Here is a 22,921-nt window from a genome sequence, read left to right as displayed (position 1 = left end):
TCTTCTCTTGAACGGACGTCCTTTAGGTAGGGTGGTCCTGCTTCTTCTTGTGGTGTATGCTAATACTTCATCGTCGTCGTCATGTTCCATCTTCGGGTCGCCGTACTTGTCGAAGTCTTGCTCATTGGCGACTCCATCCATTCCGATGATCTTCCTTTTGCCTCTCCTCACGACAACACGACTGGGCTTTGATGGGTCGGTAATGAAGAAGCATTGGTCCACTTGGGAAGCCAGTACCCATGGCTCATTTTTCGCGGTGACGTTCGCGCCTGCGGTCTTGGATTTGGCTTCGGGTATAACCATGGTGGTGAAATACCGGTCTTCTTTTATGACGCTCTTGGCCCATCTGACACGGAACATCGGGACCTTCTCTCCAGCGTAGCTCAGCTCCCAGATCTCCTCGATCCTTCCGTAGTATCTATCCTTGTCGTTACCGGTGTAGGATTCCATCGTTACCCCGGAGTTCTGATAACCATCGCTCTTCATGTCCTTGTCCTCGGTGTAGAATGTGTAGCCGTTGATATCGTACGCCTCATACGTCATCAGGTTGTGCTCGGCGCCCTGTGACAAGGCGAATATGAGTTGTTCTTCCGCGGAAGAATCCTCATGTAAAGGGTACGACAGAAGCTTCTGCTTGAACCAACGCGTGAAACATGAGTTGTGCTCTTTGATTATATCTCCGTCTGTCCTCTGTTGGCCTCGGTCATTGTACGTCTTCTCAATAAACGTTTTGTGCTCTACCACCCAAGGATCGACCACGTCTATGTGTTGTAGCGCGACTAGGTTTGCTCTTTCAAAGTCGGCGAGTCGACCATCGAAGTCGACATGCATTTCGCGGCGACCCTCACGGTGACCCCATCCAGCGAGCCTGCCGAGGTGCCTGTTGACGGGCAGACCAACGGGGTTCTCGATGCCTAGATAATTCGTGCAGTAGGAGATGCACTCTTCGGTCAGAAAGCCCCTGGCTATGCTTCCCTCTGGACGTGACATGTTGCGAACGTATCCTTTGATGACACCATTCATCCTTTCGAACGGCATCATGCTGTGCAGGAACGTCGGCCCGAGTTGGATGATATCCTCCACGATATGGACCAGCAGATGCACCATAACGTCGAAGAATGCGGGAGGGAAGTACATCTCAAGCTCGCATAGTATCACCACGATCTCTTCCTGTAGCCTTCTGAGTTGCCTCACGCCAACCGACTTCCGAGAGATGACGTCGAAAAAGTTGCATAGGCCAAATAGCGTTTCACGGACGTGCGCGTCCATGATCCCACGGATTGCAACTGGAAGTATCTGCGTCATCAGCACGTGACAGTCATGAGACTTCATCCCGCTGAACTTCTGCTTCACTGAGTCTAGGTATCTGCTTATCTTCCCAGCGTAACCGTAAGGAAGTTTTACTCCTACGAGGCAGGTGAAAAACTGATCGATCTCCTCCTGACTTAGAGTGAAGCACGCGGGAGGGAAGTCATTTCCGGTCTTCTTGGCCTTTTTGCCTTTGCGACGACTTTCCGTGTCCTGCTTCGCCTCATCATCATCATCATCATTAGCGTGAAGCTCCTCCCTGATGCCCATTGATTTCAAGTCTGCCCTTGCTTTCGCCCCATCTTTGGTCCTCTCTGGCATGTTGAGCAGGGTACCAAGCAGACTCTCGCACACGTTCTTCGTGATATGCATGACATCAAGGCTGTGAGGCACACGGTGGATCTTCCAGTACGGCAAGTCCCAGAAAACAGACCTCGTTTTCCATACCTTCAGCAGTGGCTCTGGCGCCTTTCGCTTCTTTCCCGGCTCTGGCGCCTTTTGCTTCTTTCCCGGCAGTGGGCAATCTTTCCAATTTTTCAACAGCTCGTCTATTTCCTCGCCGCTCCTCGTACGCGGGCGTCTTCGGGGTTCGGTTTCACCATCGAACAGATCCTTGCGTTTCCTCCACGGGTCATCGTCGCGAAGCCACCTTCGATGTCCCATGAACACGGTTTTCGAAGACCCGGGATCTCTATCTAGCTGGCGATACGTTGTGTCATCCATGCACCTGACACATCCAGAAAATCCGTGGACCACCTGCCCCGCGAGATATCCGAAACCGAGATAGTCGTGCACCGTCGTGAGCAGTGCGGCTCTCATAGGGAAATATTCTTTCTCTGCGGCGTCCCACGTATTGGCTGGCGTTTTCCACAGCGTGTCTAGCTCCTCTTCCAGCAGCCCCAGATACAGATTGATGTCGTTCCCTGGTTGTTTCGGCCCTTCAATTAGCATACTCATGTGAATGTACTTCCTCTTCATGCACAACCAGGGGGGAAGGTTGTACATCCACACAAACACAGGCCAGGTGCTATGTGTGCTTCTCTGGCTGCCAAACGGATTGACTCCATCGGTGCTCGCGCCCAGCACGATGTTCCTTGGATCGTTCCCAAATTCTGGGTGTTCGAAGTTCAACGCTTGCCACTGGCTCCCATCCTTAGGGTGACTCAGCATCTTGTCTTTTTTATTTATCTCCGGATCATTTGCGTCATCTTCTCGCTTCTTCTCCTCCCTATCCGCGTGCCAACGCAGGAGCTTTGCTACCTTAGGGTCCGCGAAATACCGCTGCAGACGAGGAGTGATCGGAAAGTACCACACCACTTTTCGAGGAGCTTTCTTCCTCTTCTTGTATCGAGTGACGCCGCACACCGGACATATGGTAGACTCCGTGTGCTCATCCCGATAAATGATGCAATTGTTCATGCACACATGGTATTTCACGTGCGGTAAATCCAGAGGACACACGATTTTCTTCGCCTCCTCGAAACTGGTCGGGCACTTGTTCCCCTTGGGAAGACGTTCGTGCCAGAATGACATGTTCTCGTCGAAGCATGCGTCGGTCATTTTGTGCTTTACCTTCATCTCCAGAGCCATGAGCGTTACTTTCAGGCGGGTATCCTCGGGCCTGCATCCTTCATACAATGGAGTAACCGCGTCTATCTCCAGTTGATCCAGCTTGGCTTTCTCTCGGGCGGCAGCTCTTGCGTTATCCGTCTGCTTGAGAAGCAGCTCTTGAATATGAGGGTCCTGCACCCAGCCCATCGATGGTCCATCGTCGTCTGCTCCGCCGGCATCTTCATCTTCATGATCATGCCCTTCGTCTGCTCCCGCATCTTCCTCATCATCATGTCCGGCATCTTCTACATGATGACTGTGTACAGCATCACCGTCGTGATCATGTCCTGGAGATTCTTCGTCTTCTCGCCCGCCCGAGCCGCGGTGGTTGTCTTGCTGCCCATCCTCATTTCTTGCCCGACCCCCATGGACGACTTCATAGTCATCTTCATCACCTTGCCACCGATAGCCATCCATGAAACCACGCAAGAGCAGGTGGTCCCGCACCTGCCCGGAATCCGGGTCCGCAATAAGGCTCTTCAGCTTGCATCTTCGACACGGACATCTTATCTCCGTCTCGTTCTTTTCAAGCATCTCGGCCTTCGCGGAGCTCAAAAACCTATTCACGATGCCTTCGGTCATCGTGCGGACCATGGTCACCTGCGGGGTAGAGCAAAACGATATTTTAGAACCAAGAAAAAATTTGGCATGACTTTCCCTAAAAATAGGACCAAAAAGAATGCATAGTGCCAAAATTCTCGCCGAAACGGAAATGAATCAACATTCCGGCAAAATATTGGCAACTATCGCATTTCAAATACCGGTACCTGCAAACACAAACATATATGCAACACCACAAACATATGCAACACCACAAACATACATAGATCTAGCTAGGACATAAAAAGTGCATGTGCACGTTGTTGGAGGGAGAACAACATAAAGATAGCTTCCCCCTTACTTACCTATAAAAAAAGGGGCTTTAACCACGTAATTTGGATGAATTTATGGTGCAAATGAGGTGAGGAGGAGGAGGCAGCCGAGACAAGCTTGGAGGAGGGAGGAGAGAATGAAGTGGGGAAAGTGAGTGGGTAGGTGTGGCTGTCCAAAATATCTAGCTCGTCCCAGGTTACTAATGGCGCACCACCACAAAATGCGCCATTAGTAACCCTGGTTACTAATGGCGCACCTGCTGGTGGTGCGCCATTAGTAGTTTTGCAAAAAAACACTAATGGCGCACGGGGAGCAGTGCGCCATTACTAGCTTAAACTAGTAATGGCGCACTGCACCAGGTGCGCCATTAGTAGTTTTGCAAAAAAGTAAAAAATAAAAAAATTATTTTAGTGGCGCACTATGTTACTGGTGCGCCATTACTAGTTACAACTAGTAATGGCGCACTACGTCCTGGTGCGCCATTAGTATGTCTGGCAAAAAAAATATTTGTTACTAATGGCGCACCAGCACATGGTGCGCCATTATAGCAATGGCGCACCACATGTCTGGTGCGCCATTAGTGGCCATTCCATCTATAGCCCTTTTCCTAGTAGTGTAAGCTGTCGTTTCTAAAAGTTTGGGGATGCGATGCTTATGTCAAGAAACTTCAACCTGAAAAGCTCGAACCCAAGTCGGAGAAATGCGTCTTCATAGGATACCCTAAGGAAACTATTGGGTATACCTTCTACCTCAGATCCGAAGGCAAGATCTTCGTTGCCAAGAACGGGTCCTTTCTGGAGAAGGAGTTTCTCTCAAAAGAATTGAGTGGGAGGAAAGTGGAACTTGATGAGGTGATAGTCACCCCTTCCGAACCGGAAAGTAGCGCAGCACGGGAAGATGTTCCTGTGGTCCCTACACCGACTGGGGAGGAAGTTAATGATGATGATCATGAAGCTTCGGATCAAGTTACTACTGAACTTCGAAGGTCCACAAGGACACGTTCCGCACCAGAGTGGTACGGCAACCCTGTCCTGGAAATCATGTTGTTAGACAACGGTGAACCTTTGAACTATGAAGAAGCGATGGCGGGCCTAGATTCCGACAAATGGCTAGAAGCCATGAAATCCGAGATAGGATCCATGTATGAAAACGAAGTATGGACTTTGACTGACTTGCCCGATGATCGGCGAGCCATAGAAAACAAATGGATCTTTAAGAAGAAGACAGACGCGAATGGTAATGTGACCATCTATAAGGCTCGACTTGTCGCTAAGGGTTATCGACAAGTTCAAGGGGTTGACTACGATGAGACTTTCTCACCCGTAGCGAAGCTGAAGTCCGTCCGAATCATGTTAGCAATTGCCGCATACTATGATTATGAGATATGGCAGATGGACGTCAAAATGGCATTCCTTAATGGCGTCCTTAAGGAAGAATTGTATATGATGTAGCCGGAAGGTTTTGTCGATCCTAAGAATGCTAACAAAGTATGCAAGCTCCAGCGCTCAATCTATGGGATGGTGCAAGCATCTCGGAGTTGGAACATTCGCTTTGATGAGATGATCAAAGCGTTTGGGTTTACACAGACTTATGGAGAAGCCTGTGTTTACAAGAAAGTGAGTGCGAGCTCTGTAGCATTTCTCATATTATATGTGGATGACATACTATTGAAGGGAAATGATATAGAATTCTTGGAAAGTATAGAGGCCTATTTGAATAAGTGTTTTTCAATGAAGGACCTTGGAGAAGCTGCTTATATATTAGGCATCAAGATCTATAGAGATAGATCAAGACGCCTCATTGGTCATTCACAGAGTACATACCTTGACAAGATATTGAAGAAGTTCAATATGGATCAGTCCAAGAAGGGGTTCTTGCCTATATTGCAAGGTGTGCAATTGAGCACGGCTCAATGCCCGACCACGGCAGAAGATAGAGAAAAGATGAGTGTCATCCCCTATGCCTCGGCCATAGGGTCTATTATGTATGCCATGCTGTGTACCAGACCTGATGTAAACCTTGCCGTGAGTTTGGTAGGAAGGTACCAAAGTAATCCGGCATGGAACACTGGACAGCGGTCAAGAATATCCTGAAGTACCTGAAGAGGACTAAGGATATGTTTCTCGTTTATGGAGGTGACGAAGAGCTCGTCGTAAAGGGTTACGTCGACGCTAGCTTCGACACAGATCTGGATGACTCGAAGTCACAAACCGGATACGTGTATATTTTGAATGGAGGAGCAGTAAGCTAGTGCAGTTGAAAGCAAAGCATCGTGGCGGGATCTACATGTGAAGCGGAGTACATGGCAGCCTCGGAGGCAGCACATGAAGCAGTCTGGATGAAGGAGTTCATTACCGACCTAGGGGGGATTCCCAATGCGTCGGGACCGATGACTCTCTTCTGTGACAACACTGGAGCTATTGCCCTTGTGAATGAGCCCAGGTTTCACAGGAAGACCAGGCACATCAAGCATCGCTTCAACTCCATTCGTGAAAGTGTTCAAAATGGAGACATAGGTATTTGTAAAGTACATACGGACCTGAATGTAGCAGATCCGTTGACTAAACCTCTCCCTAGAGCAAAACATGATCAACACCAGGACGCAATGGGTGTTCGATTCATCACAATGTAACTAGATTATTGACTCTAGTGCAAGTGGGAGACTGTTGGAAATATGCCCTAGCGGCAATAATAAATGGTTATTATTATATTTCATTGTTCATGGTAATTGTCTATTGTTCATGCTATAATTGTGTTATCCGGAAATCATAATACATGTGTGAATACATAGACCACAACGTGTCCCTAGTAAGCCTCTAGTTGACTAGCTCGTTGATCAATCGATAGTCATGGTTTCCTGACTATGGACATTGGATGTCGTTGATAACGGGATCACATCATTAGGAGAATGATGTGATGGACAAGACCCAATCCTAAGCATAGCTCAAAGATCGTGTAGTTCGTTTGCTAGAGCTTTTCCAATGTCAAGTGTCTTTTCCTTAGACCATGAGATCGTGTAACTCCCGGATGCCGTAGGAGTGCTTTGGGTGAGCCAAACGTCACAACGTAACTGGGTGACTATAAAGGTACACTACGGGTATCTCTGAAAGTGTCTGTTGAGTTGGCACGGATCGAGACTGGGATTTGTCACTCCGTATGACGGAGAGGTATCTCTGGGCCCACTCGGTAATGCATCATCATAATGAGCTCAATGTGACTAAGGAGTTAGCAACGGGATCATGCATTACGGTACGAGTAAAGAGACTTGCCGGTAACGAGATAGAACAAGGAATTGGGATACCGACGATCGAATCTCGGGCAAGTAACATACCGGTTGACACAGGGAATTGTATACGGGATTGATTGAATCCTCGACATCGTGGTTCATCTGATGAGATCATCGTGGAACATGTGGGAGCAATCATGGGTATCTAGATCCCGCTGTTGGTTATTGACCGGAGAGGCGTCTCGGTCATGTCTGCATGTCTCCCGAACCCGTAGGGTCTACACACTTAATGTTCGGTGACGCTAGGGTTGTTGAGATATGAGTATGCGGAAACCCGAAAGTTGTTCGGAGTCCCGGATGAGATCCCGGACGTCACGAGGAGTTCCGAAATGGTCCAGAGGTGAAGAATTATATATAGGAAGTCAAGTTTCGGCCACCGGGAAAGTTTCGGGGGTCACCGGTATTGTACCGGGACCACCGGAAGGGTCCCGGGGATCCACCGGGTGGGGCCACCTATCCCAGAGGGCCACATGGGCTGAAGTGGGAAGGGAACCAGCCCCTAGTGGGCTGGGGCGCCCCCCATGGGCCTCCCCCCTGCGCCTAGGGTTGGAAACCCTAGGGTGGGGGGCGCCCCACTTGCCTTGAGGGGCAAGTCTCCCCCCTTGGCCGCCGCCCCCCCATCTAGATGTGTCTTGGCCGGCGCCCCCCTCCCAGGGGGCCTATATAAAGGGGGGGGGAGGGAGGGCAGTAGTACAACAGCCTTGGGCGCCTCCTTCCTCCCCTGCAACACCTCTCTCTCTCGTAGAAGCTCGGCGAAGCCCTGCCGAGATCCCGCTACATCCACCACCACGCCGTCGTGCTGCTGGATCTCCATCAACCTCTCCTTCCCCCTTGTTGGATCAAGAAGGAGGAGACGTCGCTGCACCGTACGTGTGTTGAACGCGAAGGTGCCGTCCGTTCGGCACTCGGTCATCGGTGATTTGAATCACGGCGAGTACGACTCCGTCAACCTCGTTCATTGGAACGCTTCCGCTCATGATCTACAAGGGTATGTAGATGCACTCCCTTCCCCTCATTGCTAGTATACTCCATAGATGGATCTTGGTGAGCGTAGGAAAATTTTAAAATTCTGCTACGATCCCCAACAATAACTTTGTTCGGTATTTGAAATTTGGAGACTAATATGATGAATTGTATTCGGAGACTAATCTTCTATTGTATTCGATAAATCTGCTGTTTATATGTTGTGCTCTCTATATTATGTGTAGTAATATGTTTTGTAACCTATGCAAATATCAGAAAACAAAAAAATAATCCCTAATATTCATACTAATGGCGCACCACTCAGCACACTAATGGCGCACTGCAGAAAGGACACTAATGGCGCATCACCCCCTAGTGCACCATTAGTATGCCAAGGCACATGGGTAAATATGGCCCCTGGGAGGCATACTAATGGCGCACTGCGTGGTGCGCCATTAGTATACCAGATTCTAATGGCGCACCAGGGGTGCGTCATTAGTATTTAATTCTAATGGCGTGGTGCTAGTGGCGCACCGGTAGTGCGCCATTAGTAGGCAAAACTGGTGCGCCACTAGCAGGCCTTTTCCTAGTAGTGATGCGGCCAGACGGACGGTGCTGAGTAGGTCCATACGATTACACATCTGCTCCAAGAGAACATTGGGGAGGGAATTCCAATCGCGGCTCTACGTGTCAGTCGGTTCTGCCATTGGGGTTTTCAGTGCCTGCGAGCCAGCGGGGAAGTGGATTCGGGCGGGTGAGCGAAGAAGCTTCTCCTCGTGTGGCCGAGCAGTGAGCGGGGGGATATGGTACACGCGAGCTACCAAGGAAGATAGCGCGGGTAGGCGAGCAGTGAGCGGGGGGGGGGGGGAATGGTGTGCGACCGATGATGGGGAAGAGAGGAGGAAGAAGAGTGGAAGACGGTGAAGAAAGTGCATTAAATCTCAATTCTACTACTACTACCAGGATATACCATCCTTCGGATTGTAAATAGTTACACCGATGACATGTGGGTCTACCACAAGAGGGCCCATATGTCAGTTAGTGGAGGACAGAAGCGTGCTCTACTGGCAAACATGATGGCAGTACTGGGTAAGGCTGATTTAGTAACACCAACACGTTGGTTTAGCTTATTAATTAAGTGTCCCATCTGCTGCAGCGTGTATTGTCACTTCACTGCGAAGACTAGTTGAATAGTTCTCTCTGACCGAGATGGGGAATAAGGGATCGCGAAGACTTCCTTTGTACATTATCCCTATGCCTCTACGCTCACTTCACTCATTTTGCTCCGTACGTAGTCACTTGTTGAAATCTCTAGAAAGACAAATACTCCGTATTTGGGAACAGAGGGAGGATTTTACTCCGTATTTGGGAACAAAGGGAGTATCACCATATGGAGGGAACAGAGGAAGCTTGAAATATGAACATGACAATGGGAGGGAGTAAGCCCCATGCATGCATGCATGCAACATGCAACACTCACACGTACACATGGACGCACGCAACACTCACGCACCCATGCGGCACACAGCGCACGACGCAACACACACGCTCATGCTCAAGTGCTCAACCTACTCCCTACGTTCGTGAAAGACTGTACATTTAGAGATTTACACATTGACCAGGGCATAATTAACGCCCAAAAGTTATGTGTGCATGCGACCATTGAGAGAAGAAGATTAAATAAAGGTCGTTGCATGCTTTAATTAAGGATAGACATGTAGCCTATACCTAGAGCACAAGTTGGTGCATTAGTCAATCAATATCGATTTAGATTAAAGGCTAAATGCATTGGAAGTGTAGATGTACTACACTCTTTGTTTTTTAGCTGATTTCTTTGCTCTGCAACTGACAGGTGGGACCCAGAAACCAGGTGATAGTTTAACTAGTGAACAAAGTGCCACGTCGACTATGTGGCCGGTCAGTAGGGTGCAATACGGTGCTCTACGATGAGCTAGTGATCGTATAATCACCGCAAAACTATATATAGTGATCGTAAAGAGCGTATTGTTACATACGTTGACCGCCAGTGTATTTTTCTCGTTTCAAATTAAGCCATATTAACCGGAAAGGACGCAGTATGGACTAGTACTGGTACTGCTTTGATGTGTCTCGTCGACTCGCCGACTGAGGAGAAGCTTGCTTACTATGCCTCTCCCTCGCCCACGCGCGCGGTGGTTCGCAGGCGAGGAGAGGGTTTTGACTACAGCGCGCCCTCTCCCTCTGCCTCTCCCTCACCCTCGCCCTTGCGGTGGACGTGCAACACTTCAATCGGTGTCAGATTACCAGAAGCATAATGTGTACTGTAGTATCCAAACAGGGCCCGTGTCGCCCATTAAGTCAACGCCTTCTATTCGACCGGTCGTTATGACTTGTGGGACCTACATGGCAGTCTACACAAAGATCCCCGAGTGACCTCCTACCTCCGGCCTGTCCACCTAGTCATCCTCGGCCATGGGACGCAGCTACCGCCGCCGGAAGAAGGCGAGGTCAAAACCGCCGGTGGTGTGGAGCCCATCTTGCGGCAGCCCGGATGCCAGCTCCGTCCGGCGCTCGCGACCCCTAGCTAGCCAAGATAGCTCCGTCCAGCTGCTTGTCTGCAATGTTTGCTAGCTAGATTGGCACGGCGGCGCGGTGGCTTGCTCGCACGCACCGCGCTAAGACCAACCATCTGGCTCGAGCGAAGGCCAGCGCGGCGGCTTGCTCGCTCCTGAGTCATGCTCGGGCCAGCCCTCCAACCCGTGCGGAGGCCAGCGCGATGTCCGGCCCGTCCGGCGGAGCGGCGGCCAACTCGCTCATCACCAGCACCGCGACGAACACGCATCAACAGTGTATGTTCAGGAAAAATAATGATTTGAGGGGGAATAACATGATAGAAGGTCAGATGTGGGTCCCTCGTGTCAACGGTCAAACAAAATGTGTTGGTTTAAGCTGCCTCGTCAGCACGGACGTGTGGGCCCACCCTGTCATAAATGGGTTTAAACTAACCTAATTGGTAGGTAGTAGTTTTTGGCGTGGATTAAGAAATTTTGGGTATGTTTTTGCTATTTTTTGTACAATAGATTCTTCCTAGGGCTGGTTGAAAGTGGTAGTTTTTTTAAATACTCTACATATTGTAAGTAGGAGTGAAAGGTAAGCTTTGGAACCCAATAAGCAAGGCTAGTTACATAGTGCATATGTGTACATGATTGAAAGTAAATATCAACCATGAGTGACTAATATCTTGATGGAAAACTCGAAACTATGGAATACTAGGGGAAAAATTGCATGGTTGGAAATACTAGCAATGTTCATGTGCGTTGCAACGAATCATAATTAGAATAATACTTATTCACAAACTTGATACAAAACACTCTAATTTTGATATACATATATCACTAGAGATATATTATGTTTCAATTAGAATATATTCCTTGGGCTATTTTGGTGAGGTCAGGGAGGGATGTGGTTGCTTTTAAGATACTAATTATGGGTTTTTATGCAAATTGGTAGACAAGTTGGATGTTTGTGAGAAAAGGCAACAACTTACCTCACAGTCGTTAGATGTAGATCTAATGGTCACAAACGACGGATGGCAGACACACCATCATCACCAACTTAGTCTTCTGTAGGAGTAATAGCAAGATCCGTGCATTCCACGGAACATTAAGATGCATTTTTTATAAAAACACTCGTTGTGATTGACCCATGCGGGTGTAATCCCATGTGTAAAAACTAATGATATCTCGAGAAATAGGATATAAGGTGAAGAGGAGTGGGGCGTGGTGGTGATCGGTGGTCGGACTGAGCGGAGGCATGGGGATTGATGACGCCGGCAGCGGCCACCAGGCTAGTTTGTTCCAGAGGCTTCCTTTCTTAATTGCTCAACAATGAGATTGTTGGAGATAAGGATGAACGAGGGAAGGCCTTGTCTGCAAATGTGGAGAGGGGTGCGGTATCTTTTAGTTTAATTTCCATCAGTCAGATATAGATTAGACGGTCTATATTGCAAGATGGCACGCGTACCATCATCACCAACTCAGTTTTTATAAGAGAAGAAATATAAGTATGGTGATACAAACGTATTATCGATACTTGTTTTCGTAAACTAGCATCTACATTCTATTCAACGCCTCAGCATGTGAGGCCTTAGCACAATGACTTCTCGACTGTGTAAAACAAAGGTTTTCCCATCGCCGATGAGGAGGAGGTGACTGCGGCGCGCTTTTGGCTTGCTCTAGTCCTAGTAGTCATACTAGGTGGCCTAAGCACGTGTAGATTTATTCTTTTTCACGTCTCATGTTCGCCGTACTGCCACGACTGTTGATGAATAGATGGTAAGTTATTCACGGGGAAACCCTTGTTGAGTGTGTATGCAAGAGAGAGAGAGGCAGTGTGCGTGTGTGATATGTCTAGAGAGTGAGGCAATGATAACAGATTCTTTGTGTCTATGTGTGTGGAGGATAGAGAGAGACATTTACATGGGGCTTCGTGTTGACGTGGAGACACATATACATAATTAGAGAGTGAGTGTGCGAGATACACATGCGGACATGGGGAGAGATGAGGATCTAGATTAATGGGTGTTTGTGCGTGTCTGTGTGTGTTTGTGCGCGCGTTTGTGTGTGAGAGGGAGTGTGTGTATGTGGAGTAGAGCGACCACTAATGATGTAAACCTAGTATAATTGGGAAGGGGGAATGGTGTGACATGTGTAGTAGCGAGACAGCATGGGTGCGGGCAGGGGCGTAGATTATTTGGAAGAGACATCGATTGTGTGTGGGAGAGGGGTGTGAGAGCGAGCGAGAGAGAGAGAGAGAGAGAGAGAGAGAGCTAGTGACGGAGAGAGAGAGATAGAGAGGAAGAGAGGGGGCGTTTGTGTCCATAAATGGCGTATAGATAGGGAGACGATGTTGATGTTGTTTGAAATTGGCCTATGTACGGAGACGCAAGGGAAGTGAGTCATCGTGTGTGTGATAGGGACTTCATGAGAGATCTACAATAGATGGTGTAGAGAACAATGTGCGAGATCGAGAACGATGATACACTAGGGAGCTATGGAAAGAGTCACGACATATATGTATACAGGGAGGAGCTGGGCGGGGTCCGCATGTGGGAGAGATAGAAAGAGGAGAGTGGTGCACAAGGAGAACAAGTTTGCCTGTTTTGCAGTGGGGGTGGTGTGTGAGGTGAGTGTGCGAGAACCACATAACTAGGGAGATATACGTTTGGGGGCGACGTTTTTTGTGTATGGGAAAGATACACTCTACATAGTGCTTGTGCTTGGGAAAGAGAGATGCCGGGAGACCTAGCTAGAGAGTGGGGGAAGAGATGTGTGCATGCCCAAGAGATAAAGTGATAGAGACCTATATTGGGGTCCGGACTTTAGAAGAGAGAGGGGTGTTAATGTGCTCGTGTTTTGGTGTTTTGGGGAGAGAACGACTTGTGTGTGGGGGGGGGGCGACGAGGGGGCGGGGTTTGCTTTAGATAAAGAGTGAGGTGTCTATATTTGAGGGACTTTAGCGTAATTGAGATATACATGGTCAATAGTGTGCACTCAAGGTTGATCAATTTGTTTCACTGTTTGGACTATGAGATAACGATACTTTTGAACATGCGTGATATACTTTGATGTACCAGAATTACAAACCTAAGATTGGAATTTTGGAATTCGACTCCATCATTAGCTTTTGTAATTCATTTAAACGGAGGTGCATTTTTAAGCGGGGATTTCCTGATTTCAAATTCATATATCAAACCTAGAGATATACACATACGGGCATGTTCAAACTTTATAATCATCCACTTCATTCATACACATACACATTTTTGCTTTTTTCATTATATTTAGGATAAACACATTTGGAATTTAATTTGAATTGGAGCATATGATGGTATTTGCTTGTAGTAGCACAATGATCCATATTTGAATTGAATGGACAATCTAATTTTCGATTTGGAGACATTGATTTTCAAAACTTGCACTTTTTTTGCGTGCAAAACAAACAAATTCTCGGCCATGATATCATAGTCGGCCGTACAAGACCAGAATATAATTTCAGGCGCCAAAAGCTTTCAAACTTCCCGCTCACATCGAAATATCTCGCGCCCGAAAGTTTAGCCCTGCGATATTCCTATTTTACCCCTACCACATGAACGGAAAAGGGCGGCTTTGGTAACTCCATTGTTTTCTCCTCTTTGCCCCCAACATTCTTCCCCAGAGCCCCTCCCCTTCCCCTCCCCAACCCCCCAACCACGGCAAGCCGCCGAATCTAGTCCTCCGCCGCAGCGGTGGACCTCACACCCCGACGGATCTACCTTCCGCACCTTGGAACCCCCAACTGCCAACAAACCACTTCACCGGAGCCGCTTCAGCGACTGGCTTGTACACCGCTCCAGATCTCCTTGACCGCCATCATGGTCCACCGCACCGGATCTGCTTAACCGGCGCCCTCATCCACCACAGTGTAGGCCCTTCACTGACTCCTTCGTCCGTCCCTTCGCTGGCCCTTCATACAAGCCCTCGTCCGCCAAAACAGATCCGCCTCACCAAAAGCACTGTACAACGCGCCCGCCGAAGCCTTCGTCCACTGCACCGGACCCGCTCCACGGACGCCATATTCAACTCCACCGGCCCTGCTTTACCGACGCCGCAGCCTCATCAGGTTATTTCGATCTGTACTCCTTCGGTTTTTCTCTTTATAGTGCAACTGTTCACTTACCACAGATGAGCTTTCTTGTATGTCGACAGGCGCCGCAACCGTAGCACCGGAGCCGCTTCAGCAACAGCGACAGCCGACCCAAACTCAATCGCAACACGAGCACCATCGACGATCCTTAGCTATCAAGTATGCCAACGATACCCATACGCCGCCGAGAATCAGGTACTATTATCCAACGGCCGGCGCCTACATTCACTTTCTTAGCATAAGCACTGCACCTTTGAATTTCTTCAGGGCATCATTCAGTTTTTCATGAGATGCGTTATTCTGCTTGCACCTGTAGGGCCATACTTCTGGTAGTGAACATGTTACATGTGCTAAATTACATACGAGTGCACATATAGTTAATATGCTTTAGTTTTGTCCTAAGTATTACTGTACTTCCTAGATATCACTGCCTACTATTTTACTTCTTGCATGCTATATTTATGATAATGGTGTTGTTCTGATGCCACCTCTTGGTTCCATCAGACTGCTTCATGTTCTCTATGCTTAATTACACATCAACAAACTAGCATGTGGTTCCGCTGGTTTTTGTTCGTTTTACCCTACATTTTCTGATGCTAGCTATTACATCACTGCTACGAGCCTCTGTTCATTACTTTTTTGTGTGTTCTTGATCTTCCCAAGTTGCATGACTAATTTGATGCTTCTACTAATTATGCAGCTGCGAACCCCATCAAGCAAAATATTTGTTCTTTTGCAGACTAAGGCATAGCCTAGTGGTGGGAAGGGGCTGATGCCTTCCCACCCACACAGGTTCAAGGCATGGTACTTGCAATTTGGGGTTGTTGCACCAATTATACTGTAGGGGGTTCCCTTACAGTCTTTCTGTCAAAAAAATTATTTGTTCTTCTCGGGCTGGCACCTCAAACAAGCATAAAAATAGAGGGAAGCAGATATATTATCGTGTATGCACACACCCTTCTTTCATTAGTTTAGATGAACCATTGATGATCAATTCGAACCAGTGCATGCGATTAAAATTAATTTCACCTAAATAGAGAGTGCAGAATAAACTACAACTAGTAGATTTGCAACCACGGGATGCTGACGATATCTTCAAAGAACATTGCAACAGCAGCGAGGCTTCACAGCAACATATGGTAAGACAGTGTGTTTTAGTACATGTGAAATGTAATGCGTGTGGGATGCTTTCTTGGCTTGTGCCCTCAACCTGTAATCCTACAGAATAACAAATAGTTCAGGGTTCTGCTTTGCTGTATTGCTTGATTCGAATGCTTGTTTGTTACTTGTTATGCTATACCTGAGTTGGCCAATATGTCAGCAGTGCCTGCTGTACTATCGTAAAGAAAGGCATGTCTAGTTCATTTGAGTCCTTAACTTTTCCTCTGAACTTCATCACAAGACTGTCTTCGTAGTTTATATGAGGCCACACTATTAAGTGCTTTCTCAGATTATTTCAACTGCCTAGATGCCTTGGCAACTTAGCGGTGGTACACTCCCTTTCAACTAGGGATGTCAACTGGGTCCCGTTTAATCACGATTAAAGTCCACTAGTGGTATGATAGTTCAAAAGAGTTTTTGTTTTTTGAGGAAAACGAACCAGGGAGCTAGCAAAAACTAACTAGATGGGACTGGCGGATGTCGTTTATTTGCCACTTACATCCCTAGTTTCATCTTACCATTTTAATTTATTTTCGGCTGATGCTGCTTCGAACCATTTAAATATAGCTTGCCATGCTCGGCAATAATTCGTATGTCATTTATCATGTAAGCTTACTGCCTAGATCATGCGATAACTATCTCTTAGTTATGTCCAGCGGAAACCTTTCAGGATGCCGTTCACACTAGGACACAATGTACAACTCCAGAATCTATTTGTGGAAGCAGTGCGCCATCCATGTGAACAGATGGTAGCAGTTCAGAGGCAACACCGCCGGAGAGCAGTCTGAGCACATATATTATAGTTCTTGAGGCTCTACTAGAGGCAGAAAGAGATGGTGTGGCTGCCATTAATGAGGTAATCTCGATCTTGAAGCTGGAAATTATGCAATTAGCTGCACGCATTATGCAAGCAACCAAAGAACTGGAGGAAGTAAGAATGTTGCATTTGAAGATGGAGGAGGTCCTGCTGCTTCTGCTACCTGAAGCCCAGGGTAATCCCAGTTCTTCTTTAGATAGCAGTTGAAATTGTCAAAAGATTATTGTACTTGCATGTTGTGTCATGTCTCTGAATGGATTATGTTGTAAGACCCACTAGGTTGTCCATGTGTTGTAGTGACCCGAATTTTTTAGGCGAGGTAATCCTCAGTACTTCTATGATTGACATAAGGTGAACTGTTTTTCGTGTGAGCATAGTGTATTGGATGAAATAACTGTTTAACTCAAAGTGTATCCAACCTACTGAATTCGAAGATCACGACATTTCTAAATCATAATCATATATAAAGGTGGAATAAATCTTTGTTGTGGTTTTGAAGAAATAAATAACAAAACGTAGAATTATCTGTGGATATTCGTAATCGAATAAAAATTGGATTTGGATTTAGTTGCCAGGGCCCAGGGCAAACGTGAATGCTAATTCTCCCAAGTTTTGAACGAAGCGGCTAAACACCCACTATCATTTGTGGGCTGCCCGAAGCAAGTGTTTGCGAGATGGAAATTACTGTCTACCCCTGACACTTGACATCCTTATCGACCGGATTTACACTGCTGTCGATAGGGGTAGACTAGTAACTTCAATCAGACGTGACACGATGGCCTCTGAGCCCATTCAGACACGGTGGGCGCCAAACGTGGGCGGCAAAACACATTTGATTCAAGCTCGTCCGAAAGACATGTGTCTCTCCCTCCATTTCCCCATTCATCCATGGTGGGCGGCAAAACAAACTCTCCTCGTCCGAAATCGATGTAGGCTAATATTTTAAATAGGGGCAGATGTGTAACTTCCCTCAGACGTGACACAACCGCCCTACCTGTCAGCCCCGTTCATACACCATGGGCGCCAACCGTGGGCGGCAAAACACCCTCTCCTCGCCCGAAATCGTTACCGGCAAATATTTGGGAGATGCGAGATTACCGTCCTATCCCCAACCGACGTGATGTCCGAAATTTTAAACGGGGGATAAGTTCATAACTTTCCCACATTTCAGACAAGCGCGTCCCAAAGTTTGAGATCCCCCCTCCCCCTCCATTTCCCCATTCATACACCGTCGGCACCACGACAACCTCTCCACTGTGTCCAGCCTCCTCCGTCCGCCACCCCGTCCTCCACCTTGCCGGAGCCGCTACCCCTACCCCGTCGTCCACTGCAAGAGATGGACGTCTCTCATCCATGGCGCCGGACCAGGATCCTTTCATCGCGTCGTCTCGCTTCATCGGCGTCGTCGTCCACTTTGCCGTTGCCGCTCCTACGACCGCCTCGTCCACGGCAACAGGATTTATCCCCCAACCCGGCCGTGTGCCATCTAAAGTCTTCTTCCCCGCTGCCGACAGCCATCGCACCCACAACACCCTCAACGTATCAGCAGGGGCCTACACGGCGTCGCAAGAGAGGTGGTACTCTTCCATATGTGCTTAAGTTATTGATCTCACCCGGAAAATAGATCTTAAATTGTTTACTGTACTTTTCTTGTCCGTACCATATCGTAGTGGCTAGTTGAATGCAAACATTGGTTGCGAAGTAGCTTTGTCCGGTTTGCATCTTCAGATCCGCCATGTAAAGCTTATGGTTTCCCCCCTTTATATTCACTACCATCATCGTAGGTGCTTCCCTGCTTCGTGTCGTGCTAGCACTGCTCCTCAAGACCTCAACCCATCAAGCGAAACAACATGCCACTCATAATTCCAAAGCTTATGTGTTGAAATACGAATCTGATATGATGCTCATATTACTAAAACAGAGAACGTTTAATTGGTCACCTAATGTTCCTATATTCGTTTCGAAAAGCATGTGCGCCACCCACTGGTCCAGCTAGTTCCACTTTCCTGATTTTACTCTTGATGCTTAGGGTTTTCCCCTTTTATCTACTCTATCATGATCTGCATAGGTGCTTTCTGTCATACTAGCATTACTCCACCCTTCAAGCTAAACAACACAACACTCAAAATTCCAAAGCTTAGTTGTTCAAATATGATTGTGATATGATACTGATATTAGTTAACAGACACATTTAATTGGTTAGCTAAAGGTCCCACTTGAGTTTCCAAATGCATGTCGCGACATATAGAGAGACAGCAGAATTGCATTTCTTTGTCACTTGTTGACTGTACTTTCTTATCCATACCAAATCTTAGTTGTTATTTCAAAGCAAATATCGGTTGCTAACTACCCTTTGCGCGGTTTGCAGCTTCAGATCTGCCATCCCACTGCCACGGTCAACACTATACTCATCATGCTTACAGTTTCCCCACTTTATGATGACCACGATCAGCCTACGTGGTTCATGTCGTAATAGCACTGCTCCACCCATCGAGCTAAACAAGCTTAGTTGTACAAATTTAAATATGACATTATGCTGATATTAGTAAACTGAGAGATGTTTAATTGGTCAGCTAAATGTTCCTACTTTAGTTTCGAAATGCATGTGAGCCACATATGGAGAGACTGGAAGGAATAGTATTTCTCTATGCGCTCTGGTTCATCATGGATGGCCAACCAAGATTGTATAGAAAGACTTGTAATATCTTCAATCTGCTTGCTCTTCTTTAAGATGATCCTCTTCTCTTGCGGTCGACTGGTCAGGTCGAGTTATTCTCCCTTAGTATATTTTGAATCTGTCAGGTCAGGTCGACTTGTTCTTCTTTACCATATGTTGAAGTTGTCATCTGCGAAGTATCATCACTTCTGGAGCTCTCATATTTTGAGTAGTAGGCCACATTATATTAATGCACACACCAAATTACAGCATGCATGGCACCTCTTACAAGTTGCAGAGATAGCACAAAGGGGTTTACAGGGAGGAAGTATTGGATTAGAATCACTTCTGCATTACAAAGATAATCTCACTTGTTTTTATGTTTTCATGCATGTTAGGTATTAAACATTATCAAAATGAATATGAGAATGGGCGCACGAGAGGAATATTGTGATACGATCCACTGGCTAACAAACTTGGCATGGTGGAGAATGACCTATCTTATTCACCCATCAAGGTGCATGCTCTAACTTGGCAAGGTTGTATTGGTCGCACATATTTTGCATCTGACCTCTTGCATTACTTCTACTTTGTTACACCATCTGCTTAGTTTAAGCATCATATATGAGTATATGCCATACCTATCCATTTTCTGTACCTATTCCATGTGTCGTCATACTATGTTTTTCCAGTCAAATGTTGTTCTTTCGTAATTGATGTCCAAAAGGAAGAGGGTGATTGCAGATCCTCAGGTAGTACAAACTAGGTATTTGGAAAAGGTAGTGATACCAGTTAAATCAGATAGATCAGCAGCCACAGAAAACACTGGCCCAACTATAACAGACTTTACCCCTACTCCAGTGGCCAAACCCCTATTAGAACTGCTGATAGCCTAGCGTCAGGTACTGTCTATGATATCAATTCAAAATTTGATCTCCTAAATTTCTGCATGTGCCTTACCTTCTCTCTTGTATGAAAACTAATTTTAGATGAATCTCCTTGCTCAAAGGATCATAGGATCTCACGACAATACTGGGCTCTGCATTGCTCTTGTCAATACCTCTCGCCCTTTGTCAGCATACTTACACTCATTGCTGTTTGATTATGTAGCATTGTAAATGTTCGCTTCTTTATCCTTCCTTTGCTTGAAATTATAATATCTATATTTACTATTAGATAAATGTAGAATTAACACAATGGTTATGAAGTTTTGGATTGCTCAGGTAAGTACCTGTTGTCATGTGTACTACCTCTGTATCGAATTAATTGTTGATCAATTGGATGTATTTAGAACTTAATAGTGCTAGATAAATCCATTTGAGCAACAACTAATAACGGACGGTGGTGGTATTACTATACATGCATCGCGAGATACTTGATTGTCTAGCATTAGTCTGCATCTTATCTGCCCTGCCCTCCACTTTCTCCAAATTATCATATCTACATTTACTCTTACCAAAATGCTGAATAAAGCCAATGCCACTGCACACGTGGATGTCTGCATTCCTCTTGTCAGTACCTTTTGCCTTGTAACGCTGTACTTAATTAATTGCTATTTGATTATGTATCGTCAGTCTGCACCTGAGCTTCATTATCGTCTATTTCTTCCAATATTATTTGATCTATATCTACTCTTTGCAAAATGTGGAATAATGGCAACGCTAATAAAGAATTTTCTTTGGGGAATTTATTGAATTATCTTTCCATCAACATGGAGAAGGGCTTTCTCGAGCCCGTGTTAACATGTAATGTAAGTTCATCCTTCTCAAGCCTTCAAAGTTTGTTCTAGTATAGATTTGGATATGCATCATTTCCTCCACTGCTATTTACATCTGATTGGATGTTTGCAACAACTACCAGTTTTAAATTGTAGTTGTAAAAACATGTTCCTTATGCAGAACATATCCATTTATTTGCTTATATAATTGTGAAACCTATTACGTATCTCCTTTTTTCTCTTTCAGAGTCGTATCTCTTATGCAAGGCAGAACTTTAGGAAAGATAGTGAGCCAAACCATCTTGAGGACAGCGAGATGACCCCAAGGTCCTGTCTTGATGAAGACAGTGAGTTGAAGCTACTCACCAGTAGGTGTGAGACAAACTCTGTGCAGTCGCTGCCTCAATCAGTTCGACTTCTTCAGTCTCGACTTAAAGCGGAAAGGCTTGCTTCAGCTCAGCTCCGACTTGAAGTCAAAGATGTAATGAAGATGTCAGGGGACTGCCTTGCGCACTATGGTGCCATACAGCTAGGGATGAAGCATCTATCTTTGACACAACTGAGGTCTCATCAGCTTGTTCGGCTGCTTGCGGGGGCCCGAGGTTGCCAGGTCTACTGCCTTCAGAAGTGCTCTTAGTTTTGTATACTCTTTTGTTGGCGCATTTATATGCACTGGTGGCGACCTTTGATGCCCAGTGTATGTAATCCGCGGTCATGTTGCGCTTTATTATCACCGGGTAGCGAACTTTGATTCCTAATATGCCGTAATTTGTTTGTTGTATAGTCTAGGTTTATTCTTTGGTCGGTATGCGGTAATTTAGGCCGGAAGGTTCAGTGGATCTTAGTGTTGTCGGTCTTCAGGCCGGCGCGTTACTCATATGGGCCAAAACGTGGGCCTATAATCATCTTGGGCCATTAGCAGGTCTAAACCTATAGTAGTTTCCCGCCTTTAACAGGCCATGGGCTACATATTTACTGTCGTGACACTGGGCTTCCTACGGGCCGTAGAAACAATGGGCCTTCTACGGTCCGTAGAAACAATTGGCCTTCTACGGGCCGTAGAAACAATGGGCCTTCTACGGGTCGTATCATCAATGGGCCTTAGACGGGCCGTATGATCGATTGGCCAAACATGGGCCAAAAACAGACCGCATTATGGCCATAAACGGGCTAGAGTTGGAGTCGTCTGTTCATGGGCCGACCAAAACGGGCCGTCATTAATAGGCCGTATTTGATGACGCTATGAAAACGGCCCAACGTATTAACGGGCCAGAAACGGGCCGACTGTAACCACGGGCTGAATTTGGCCCACAAGGAGAAAATGGCAGTAACGGGCCGTACGTAACTGAATGCTGGAAATGAGCCCAAGAATAAATGGGCCCTGAGAAGGCCGAAAGATAATATGGGATGCAAATGGCCCAATGGATTAATGGGCCTTTAATGGGTATAAAGTTATACACTGTTCATTACGGGCCAGTTTCACCACGGGCCGTTAATGGGCCAAGAGTTACAAAGGGCCTCATCTGGGCCGAAAGACGTCATGGGCCATACATGGGCCGGAACTTAAAATGGGCTGGAATCATATTGGACGGCCCAGATGACGCTACTGGGCCTAATTCGGATAGGTCGTAACGGGCCCTGGGTTAGCGGGCTGTAAATGGGCTATATGCGAACATGTCGTTAACAGGCTTTCCGTTGGCCGGCCCGCCACCTTTTGACCAAGTCAAACGGGCCAGCCTTTTCACAGGAATGGGCCTCTGTTGGGCCATGCCACGTGTCGATGTATCATAGGCGCCTTCTGTCCAATGAGTGGATGACATCTATCCCAACGGTGAGCCGACACGTGTTTCCTCCACCCAATGATGA

The sequence above is a fragment of the Triticum aestivum genome, chromosome 5D, assembly GCF_018294505.1.
Source record: "Triticum aestivum cultivar Chinese Spring chromosome 5D, IWGSC CS RefSeq v2.1, whole genome shotgun sequence".
In the NCBI taxonomy this organism is placed as follows: domain Eukaryota; kingdom Viridiplantae; phylum Streptophyta; class Magnoliopsida; order Poales; family Poaceae; genus Triticum; species Triticum aestivum.
The sequence above is the reverse complement of the archived record's forward strand: the minus strand, read 5'-3'. Positions refer to the sequence as shown.